Raw genomic sequence first — 7,550 nt, forward strand, 5'->3', positions numbered from 1 at the left:
GTCCTCCTCCATCGTCACATTGTTGCACGGATCTCTGTGGCCTGCAGGAACAGCATGTGGTGCCGACCGACGCCTCAAATCCCTGATCCAGAGCCATGGGGGAGCGGCTTGTGGATCCGCTCCGACATGGTGGTGGCCACAGTGAGGAGGGAGAGGAGCGGGTGGGTTTGGAGCTGGCCGGAATGCCTCCGGAATGGGCAGTGGGCTTGGTGGTGTGTGTAGTCAGGGTCTGACTCTGAAAGAAAGAGAGCGGCTTGTGGATCCGCTCTGACACGGTGGTGGCCCAGTTGGGCACAACAGTGAGGAGGGAGAGGAACAGGTGGGTTTGGAGCTGGCGGGATGCCTCCGGTGGGGGCAGTGGGCTTGGTGGTGTGTGAAGTCAGGGTTTGACTCTGAAAGAAAGAGAAGATGCGTGAGAGAGAGAGATATTGTGGTTGTTGATTGGGAAATAAAATATTCTTTTATCTGTTAGTCCGCGTCAGCGTTGGGACCATTTGACAGGGATTTGGGGCAAACTTAACAAATTTGGCATCAGCGTCTGTTGAGAGTACATGGCGAATTTGGCATGCTCTGTGTGCCCTAAGAGACCTATGGAGTTATGTGTTTCTCTATGCATTATATCTTATTAGTTAGATTCCAACCACCACCACAACAACAAAGCCTTTCTAGTCCCAAAGGAGTTGGGTAGGCTAGAGTTGAAGGCTTGAAGCCCATAAGATCTCGAAACCAACTCCTGGTTCTCGCATGTGCATAGCTAACTTGCACTTGCCCCTGTCAATGGCTAGTTCTTTGGTGATATTCCAGTCCTTCAGATCTTTCTTAACGGACTCCAACCATGTCAAGTTTGATCTACCTCGACCTTTCTTGACATTATCAGCACGCCTTAACCGTCTGCTGTGCAGGCCTGTGCTGTATATGTCCAAACCATCAGTTAGATTCCAAACATCAAAAAGAACTGAAATATCTGGGGACAAATAAGAAAGAAGAGACTGAGTTTGGCTGGTTAGTGGGCAAAAACTGTAACTAGTAAGGTTAAAAAAGAGAAGTGAAACCTCAAACAATTTACTGAGCCCTTGTGATGACAATAAAACCTGTCCTTGTTGTACATGTTTTAAACATGTGAAATCTAAATCAGAAAATATTGTGTTACTGGTGATGTCCAATTTTCCCACACATAATCAGTACAGTAGTTAATACGTAATTTTTATATTCATGTTCAGATGATATAAAAGATACTTCTGCTCGCATTGGTCTACACTATCTGCGAGTATCATCTAGAGCTGTAAAATGTTGACAGATGTATAGTGATGTTAAATTGTGAATGATAGAATGAAGATGTTTTGCGTACTAATAATGCCTACTCCTTCAGCTCTGATGAGTGCTTACAACACTTCTCCTGACCTTCTGTTTTTCTTTTTTGATTAGTCTCTTAATCTCGGTTGGAAATTTAATGAGAACTTCTATGCAACTTCACCTTGCCCATGTAACAGTTTGCATGAAAGAGCCTGCATTTTTTTTCATTCAGCCTATGCTGTGATGTGAGATTTTCATTCTTTTAGTAGGCATCAAATTAGTCCTCCCTCTGTAAAGAAATATAAGTGTTTCACTCTTATATTTGTTTACGGAGTAGTAGTTCTGGTACTGAAATGGCTCTCATCAAACAACATTATGTTATTCAGTTTTTTTATTATCGCATTAGGGTCAAACTTCTACTTCTGATACTGAAATGGCTCTCATCAAACAACATTCTGTTATTCAGTTTTTTATTATCGCATTAGGGTCAAACTTCTACTTCTGATACTGAAATGGCTCTCATTGAACATTTCTCAGTTAAGAATTTTGCTAAAAGTTGCTATTCTTGTTTTGTCTAGTGTTGGTTCCTAGCTCAAGTAAATACTACGAGATAAGCTCATTTAGTACTTCCTCTGTAAAGAAATATGATCGTTTAGATCGCTAAAGTAGTGATCTTAACGATCTTATATTTCTTTACAGAGAGAGTATCTTCTTAAGGGAATCTTCGGATGATTATTTACATAAGGGGATCTTGTTCTACATTTTCTCTGTTCTTCCCAGTGCTGCATTTGCAATTTCTACATGGTTGTAACATTGCATTTACTACGTTCCCCTTTCTGTTGTTTATCTATTATTGAATTTGTTCCCTCTAAATGTATGCAGATCACACAGTATTCTTTTGCCCTATGGAGCGTAGAACTGCTTTTGATCAGCGACTGGAGTGGTTTATTGATGCTACAGAACTATTGATGATCTAGTCAGTTTGGAAAATATTCTGTAACAATCTACTGCTTTTCATCCTTTAGTTTCTGTGGCATGGTAGGGGGCTGGTATAGATCTTGGTAAAGAAACGTAAGGCAAGATCAGGACAGTGAAAATATTATAACTAATTAGCTTTTGCCGAAGTTTGATGGAATTAGCTAGCAATTTTCGAAAGAGTACACTTGTGGTCCGTTTGAACTTGTTCATCGTGCTTGCTTACCACGCCCGTGGTGCCTAATTTCCTTTCTGTGTTACTTTTTTTTTCTGCATTTCAGTTTGATAATAGAATTGTCCTATCGTTGGAGACGCTGGCAACTACTGATTCATAAATTGGATGTGGTTTTTAGTAGTTCTTTCTGGCTTGCTAAAACTAGTTGATCCGTCAGTTTCTTTTGTGGAGCTGCTTAACTCTGCCGTTGGCATGAGTGTGCAGGTTAAGGATATGCCTGTAAGCACATTAAACCTGTCCTCTCCACGCTCAAATAGCCTAGATCTTTGTTGTCACCTCAAAGTGATTGAGGAGGGGCCCATGTGCTTGCAATAGAATCTTAAAAAATAGCTGTGGGTTTGCATTCGGAGCAAGAGTGGGCGCAATTGCTTCACTGCATCCTGAAATCAACCGTACTTGAGCTTAGTTGAACAGATGCAGGGTTCCTGCTGGTTGCCGCCGGCGGTGGGATCTGCTCATGTCGCTACTGGGAGGGGGTGCTGCCTAGTTTCGATCCGCTTTTTTCGGGTGGTGTATCTGCCGGCGGTGCTAGCTCCGAGCGGTAGAGTGCATCGAGGCGGGAGGTGGTGTTGTGGTGGAGGCCTGTGTGCTTTGCTGCGGTGGTTAGCGTGGTGCCCTGATATGGCGCAAGAGGCCGGGAACGCGTCTATGCATTTGGTGCATGGCTTGGTCTCGGGCAGTGCTCCTCTTTGCCTTGCTGGCATGGTGCGGTGGTTTGTGCCGTGTCCGGTGGCCTTGCTTTTGGTGGTCTTGCTTCCCGTCGGCTAACGGATGCATCGCTGCTTTGCTGCTGCACCCCTCCCATGTGGATCTGGCCATCACGTTGTCTCCGAGGGAAACCTTTGATCTTGTGTGATCGAACGATGACGACGCCTTGGCGTCGTATACCCTCCTGGGGACTTTGTCTTTGGAGCTGTAGGTGATGTCTGCGATGCGACAATGGTTAAGATAGTCGGCTCTTCTCCGATGTGTCCACGGGATTGCCTAGATTTTTTTGTTTGTTGCTATGAGGTCGAACATGCAGCGACGGGTCCCTGTGACGTACAATGTGACGTACAATGATTGGCTGCAGGTGGCCGTTCGGTGATCTTTTATGGCGTCAGTCGTGCCTGGTTTTGTCTTTTATAGTTCTTTGTCAGAGTCAGAGCTGCGCTGTTTGATTGCATGTGGGTGACTTCTGACGCGAATCTTCATACAACTTGACCCAACCTATATAGTGTGGGTTGAGTCGACGATCATCTGCTGGGCGTTTGCTCAGAGCTTAGGGATGGCGATGACGCCTTCTAGAAGAGGGACCATGACAATGACACCTACGTGCGGTCTTAGCAAAACTTTTTTCTAGTTAACCGAGCAACTTTTTTCTTTTTAATGAATGAAGAAATCCTGCTATTTTAAAAAACTTACGATTTTAAAGCAGCACGAAATGAACTAGAATTCGTACTCCGGCTGAGAGCATTGGTGGAGTATGTAGCAGTCACGTCTCCGTGAACCGTAGTACTGATGTACCTGTGACTCCAGCCTTTCGATGGAAAAGGAAATGACCATGATTTGTTTGATGTTCACACTTTGTAGACAGAACTTCTGCATTTTATCAATGTCAACATGAGCCAACCTCATCAGCCAACTTGTATCATCTTTTTCAGGAAAAACTTCCAATGTGTTCATTATTTGTCAAGATAGCACAAAGAACATCAGAAGTAAATGAAACATATTACCTCTGTCTAAAATTACTTGTTGTAGATTTGTCTAAATACCATGTAGTATCGATTATTGTGAAGAATCGACTATAAAGGAACAAGAGAATCGAACAAATGATTGAATCGGTGTCCTTTATTGATGGTTGACATGCTATTTATACAATGGGAACCATCGCCTCATAGGGACGCGATGGTTCACAGGTGTCGTTTCAGGCTGCAACCAACATGCCGGTTGCTAGTATTGTGGAACTGCATGGGAGCGGGGATTCCCCTAATATCCGTAAGGATTATTATCTTAACACTCCCCCTAATCACTGCTTAATTGCATGAGAGTCCATCATTTAATGAAGTCTTCTCCAAAAACTCTGTGGGAAAAAAATATGAGGAGTAGTGTAGGATATGCTGGTAAAACTCCTTCAAACCCAGTGAGAAAATAAGGAAAAAATGATCCAACATATAATGATTATTGTCTCTTTTAACTCAACACGAGAAAACTCATAAAGTTTGGAGAACAATAAATATGCCATATATACTTTCCTAAAAAACCCCGGTGGGAAAAACAGAAAGTATGACATATAATCTCATGTTGATATTACCTCGTTAAAAAAACCTTTATGAGAACCTATAAAGTAAACTCATGAAGGAAAAAAGAGTATAATATGATGCTTTGAATAAGAACAATTCAGGAAGATGCTCCCTCTGATTCTTGCAAATTCTGAAGCCATCACATACCAATTCCATGAACATATTTCTGGAGTGTAGAAGTTGGTAGAGACTTGGTGAACAAATCAGTCACATGATTTGACTTGCAAGATATGCAATATAGTGATATTGCTTATTACGTAACCTGTTTGCATCCGGGCAACACAAGCAACATTATCTTTGAGATAATGGTTGGTGGATGTAGCCATGAGGTATGTTTCGAAGACTCTTCATGAGAGGGCTACCACACCTAGTAGGAACACTAATCTTGTCTACGATTTGACATAGTGAGGATCTAATCGATGTATCCAATTATATTGGTGTTCACATTCTATGAAACTGAAAAACTAGGACAAGATGTTTGATGCCTTGGAGATATCGAAAAATATTCTTGAGTACCAACCAATTGTGTTTGGTGGATCCAATGGCATTATGGAACATTAAGTCCCAGCATCGCATTTCCATCATATCTTGGTCTAAATAGATCTTTCTCTACGTCTAGAGAATGAACTACCATGAGAGTTATGGATGGATAAGATTTGTCCATAATGAATTTCTCCAATATATTTTGGATATAGACAACATAGTATATCATAATGTATGAATGAAGGTGCTCAATTTGTAGTAACAAGCAGTATTTTGGTTGACCCAAATCCTTCATTTCAAACTCTGCCATTTAGATGTGTAGCGACCAGACCTCAAACGGTCGGATCTCTATGCATAAGTGTCATCCCTGGATCGGTAATGCTGACACGCACATTACTTGAAGGATTTATAACAGAGTAGTAATCACACACTTATTACATCGAATATCTCAAAAGAGAACTTATTACAATAAATATGGCTTAAGGCCATCTAATACGATAACAACGGAAGGCTTGGAAGATAAAGTGAGTCCATCAACTCCAACGGCATCACTGAGTGAAAGACCACGACCTAGGGCTCCTTACTCGTCGTCTGAAAAGTGTGCAACATGATACGTTGCAGCCCGAAAACGGGCCAGCCCATGGAATATGCTGGCAATGTAACACAAAAGAGTAATAATGCTATCACTACATGCGTTTATGGCTGGTGGAGGCTGTATGGTTGATATGTTTTGCGAAAAGCCAATTTTTCCCTACTGCAAAGGAATATATTTTATTTAACTACCAAGTTGGTTGAAAAACATTGAGAAGGTAAACCCTCTCTCAATCCCAATTAAAAGTAATTAATACCCCAACAAAATTTATTTAGAGTGATGAGATCAACATGATAATCTAAGAACCAGATACTCAATATGCCCTTAACCGGGGACACAGCTAACCATGATTAGTTTGTACACTCTGCAGAGGTTTGCGCACTTTTCCCCGCAAGACTCGATCTCCTTCATTGGATTTCTCGCACTACATGGTGTTTGAGAAACGAATGACCGAGACACAGTCTTTCAGAAGCGTTAGCACCTTACGATGGGTAGACAATACCACTTACATCCCCTACATCTGCTAGTCTACCACTGTAAGAGTTCACACGACTTAATCAACTATGCCAGAGCCCATAATGGCTTGTGGATGCACACGGAAGTTTCTAGCATGAATAATCTCATGATCCCTTTGAGCCTGGGTGGCAGTCCATAGGAGAATCACACGGTACCCCAGGATTTCCACAAATACATGCAATCACTGGAATTCCCCAGCTGCCTCAATCCACCCAGATGTGTATTTAAGTTGCCACCTTAAGTTAACCATTAATTAAGAATACTCACATCTGTCATGAATACACTCAAACCCAATCCACGTCTACGAGCATAGCATAGCAGTATAAGCAACGTAGAAGTAACTCCCAAGGTTTGATAGTAAACAGGTGAATAGGTACTATCTCAACTACTTCCCAACCCACAATGTAATTCAGATCCTAACCATGCAATTGTTTGAGGATTGATCTAGTGCAATAAAACTGGATAGTAAAAAGGTATGATCAAAGTGTTACTTGCCTTGCTAATGATCCGCGAAACCTAGAGACTCGTAGTAGCACGCTTCACACTCCGGGTACTCTATCGCAACAAAAAAGCATACAATAAGCAATCAAGCAAGGGGCATGATTAAAACTCAAATAAGAAATCTAACCAGAAAGTTCAACTTAAGAACTCCGGTTTGCAAAAAGAATCAAATCAAACGAAGCAACAAAACTCGAACGGCGAAAGAAACACGCTTCGTTTACTAATCTGGACTAAAGTCAAATTTTACAGTAGCAAAAACTTGTTTAAGTTGGTTAAATAGAAAGAGGGATTCGAGACGAAACTCTAGGCGCTTGAATCGCCTGATTCCGATAAACGAGCGAAAAGTTATACTAAAATGAAAATCGGATCAGAAATCGCGATCGAAAATAATCGCGGAAAATCCAAGAAAAAGAAAAACCGATGAACAGGCTAACGAACGAACGTTCGCTATCTGCGGCTAAATGGTGAAAACCGTTCGTTAGGGCGTTCGCTAAATAACAAAATCGAAAAAAATAAAACCGAACCGGATTAAAAAATGGATCTAGGTTTTTAAAAAAACCGAACGGTTTTTCTTTTGGCGAAACCGATGGCGGATCGGGCGGCTACCTCGGGACGGGGTCGGCGGGTGGCGGGGCGGCGGCGACTCCGGCGATGGCCGGCGGGACGGCCGGCG

At 42.2% G+C, this 7,550-nt stretch overlaps 1 protein-coding gene across 1 annotated transcript in view; it reads left to right on the forward strand.

The window, feature by feature from the left end:
- The window catches only part of LOC119285388 (protein YIPF5 homolog), a 4,346-nt gene extending 1,834 nt beyond the window's left edge, over positions 1-2,512 (forward strand). Inside the window, exon 2 of the mRNA XM_037564653.1 lies at positions 2,176-2,512. The gene's annotated coding sequence lies outside the window, so the exon portion shown is untranslated. The remainder of the gene's footprint in view (positions 1-2,175) is intronic.
- Positions 2,513-7,550: the final 5,038 nt, after the last annotated feature.

This window comes from Triticum dicoccoides, chromosome 4A (genome assembly GCF_002162155.2).
Source record: "Triticum dicoccoides isolate Atlit2015 ecotype Zavitan chromosome 4A, WEW_v2.0, whole genome shotgun sequence".
NCBI lineage: Eukaryota > Viridiplantae > Streptophyta > Magnoliopsida > Poales > Poaceae > Triticum > Triticum dicoccoides.